This window comes from Gavialis gangeticus, unplaced genomic scaffold (genome assembly GCF_001723915.1).
Source record: "Gavialis gangeticus isolate Ggan-Ray unplaced genomic scaffold, GavGan_comp1, whole genome shotgun sequence".
Lineage (NCBI taxonomy): Eukaryota > Metazoa > Chordata > Crocodylia > Gavialidae > Gavialis > Gavialis gangeticus.
Genome location: NW_017729007.1, coordinates 8,566,865 through 8,570,036, shown reverse-complemented (window position 1 = coordinate 8,570,036; position 3,172 = coordinate 8,566,865).

The following is a 3,172-nucleotide window of genomic DNA, read 5'->3' as shown; positions in this document are numbered from 1 at the left end:
CAATGTGAAAACAATATCAAAGCAAGTACAGGAAACACAGCAAAATATGTGCATGACTGATCATGGAACAATGTGTAGCCAGTTGAATGATCTGGAAAAAAAATTAATAATGTATAAGCACCATAAGATTTAGATATGCAAAACAGTTAGATGTTCCCTTTTGTCACAGTGGAAGATAATAATGCCTCTATGTGGGGCGGGGGGCAAATATTATCAATAATCCTAAAAACTGATGAACACTTTGGACTTAAGCCTGAAAAGCATTTAACCAGGTGCTTGAATTTAAACATGCACTTCTGTCCATACATGGTCATCAAAGCATTCATATGAGACTTAAGTACATGTTTAAGCCCTTGGCTACATTGGAATCTTAGACAATCTTTAATCCTTGAGGCAACAGTAATATCAGGCCTCAGTAAAAGTAATTTGAGGGATTTGTAATTCACAAGGTAGTTTCACATTAACCAGTGTCATAAGCAACCAGCTTAAATGACAGAAAACAGAGATTTCAAATGTCATTGTTTACATTAAAATCAAACTAGCCACTATTGCTAAATTGAACGATTGTTAAGGATTGGATCCAAAGCCCATTAAAGTAATTGTGAGCTTTTCCACTAATGCTAAAGCAGTTTGGACTGTGAAAAGGTGGGCAGGGTCTACTTCGATCTCCTTCTGAACTCACCTGCCCTGACTTGGAACGAAAGAAAGATGTTCAGTGTTATCCCTAAAGGTGAGGAAACACCACAGACCACCCAGGTGATGAACTCACACAGTGCACTTTATTCCTAGCAGTGGATTACAAAGTTGCATTAACCTCACTAATTACCTCATTGGTGAGGGAAACCCATATAGCTGATGAGGGAACTTTAGAAGTCTGAGATTGCCCCGGATGCCTTAGGCTATTTCTATACTGTGCCAGGTCTTTCCTGCTAATTAAACTCATTAGCAGGGCACGTTCTCCATGTTCCCATGGGTCCTGAGCTGGGGGCTGCCTCCGTTGCTCCCTCCCTACCTAACAGCAGATCAGGTCCCGCTCCTAGCCATCTTGGTGGGGCGGATGATTCCGTGCCGCTTTTACTGCCCACATGCAGCCCTGAAGTACTCTTCCTTGGAGTCCCCCTTGGCGCAGTGATCTCCCAAAGCCCCGGTTCTTCTCCAGTTCACGAGATCAGCCACGGGTCTCAGGTGAGTACCCCACCTTCTTACCAGTCAGTCAGATTGTTTTAGGGGCCTGCAGCCCTGGGACTCCCCTGGGTTGCAGATCAGGCATTTCTCCTCTTTTCCTGCAGTCCTTCCTTCATCTCCAGAGCCGAAGGCAAAGTGTGCTCACTCGCTGCTGGGTTTATACCAGCCGCGGTGGTCTAATTACCCTGACTTTCCCCCGATGAGTAATGTCCCTCATCTGTGCCAGGTGATCCCTATAGCTACCCATTCCCATGTCTATCTTTGTAATAGGGCTCCTGCCTGAGCATGAAGCATGTTACATGGACCAAGCCCTAAAAAATTCCACTTTTCAAGCAATGTAGACTACTACAAACAGCAGTTTGGATAAACTGCTTAGGTTGTTAGGTTGTCAAAATCTATTATGTCTATTAAGGCATTAAAAAAACCAGAAAGCTTTTGTTGAAGCCTTAGGGAAGCGGTTTAAATTTTTTTCAGGAATATTTTGGTGAATGCCAAATAAAATGATGATGAATTTGCAATTGCATTTGTTAACCTAGCTGTGACTTTTCACTTCATTTTTTCATGGGCATATGATCCACATCCTCCAGCATCTTATGAGGTGTTCAGTGAAGGAGAGAATAGGAATCACATTTGGTAAAGATAGATCCAGTTTCATGCTTACCTATACATGCCTGTTTCCTTTTAAAAAGTGTGAAGACTTAGAGTAAGAGAGAATAAGATGTTTTCCAAAGCAGGACACCTACCATCAAAGCTTTCTCTCTTGGGACTTTGCCTGGAGACAAGAAAACAAATGATTAAAAGGTCACGCTCTTGGGAGTCCAATGATCTGTGTGTGTGTGTGTGTGTGTGTGTGTGTGTGTGTGTGTGTGTGTGTGTGTGTGTGTGTGTGTGTGTGTGTGTGTGTGTGTGTGTGTGTTCTTTCCTGGTATTTGTATTCTATTTTCCTTCCACTGATAATCTCCATTTCTCTTCCATTTCTTTATCCTTTGTTTTAAGAGCCTTGTCTGAAATGATATATCAGAGTCCCTTATCTGGAAAAAAATAGTGGTAGAGAATGGGAGAAGGGGAGTTTACAAATTAAGAAGGAATCTGTGTTATTTTTAACAAATAGAACAGCTTTGAGAATCGTCTAGTTTCATAGGAAGAAGAAAGTAGAAAAAAACATTGAGAATGTTATCAATTTTAGCCTTTGATGTGGTAAAATAAGTCCTGCATTTTTTTAACATAAATTCCAGATGGTGGCTGACCTTCCCAATATCATTTAAAATGCCAATTAAATTGTGTATATGTTGGCTAGCTCACATATTGCAATGTGGACTTTTCTTGGGAAAAATATTTATTTAACCTGACATAATTCATAATAATTACAGTGTTCTCCTAATTATTAATACCAGAAACAATTCATGTTGCAGAACTAGAAACAAGAATACCCAGGGGAAAGCAGGTTTCATTTTAATATTTAACCATCAATGTTTCTTATCCAGATTTAGAGCTCTACTATCTTCATACACAGCCATGTTTATCAGATGCACTTGTCAGAATCCTCCAAGTGTTTGGAACATTGCAGGTTGACATATTAAGTTATCTGTTTTAGCCTTGCCCTCAGACAAGAGCATCCTGGATTAGGTAGCTGATAATATATCTTATTTATTTCAACAAGTAATTCTTTTAAGTCTACTCATTCTTTTTATTGGTTGGTAGTATCTCTCAGTGTCAATGCCCCTTGAGGTATCCTGATCCAAGTAATATACACTCTTTACTACAATGTTCCTAAAAGCTTTTCTTTCTGTGTAGAAGAGTAAGGCTACAATACAGGGTGAGACTTCTGTGACTCCTAATAAATTCATAGCTTGCAGGCACTAACAAGCTTTGGGGAATTTAGGACAACAATTATATGGGTTAGCATGTTTTCATTGATCTAAGCATTCAAAATGTAACGCATCATGCAAGTCACTAGAAAAAGAAAACAAATAAACCCCTCCCACTT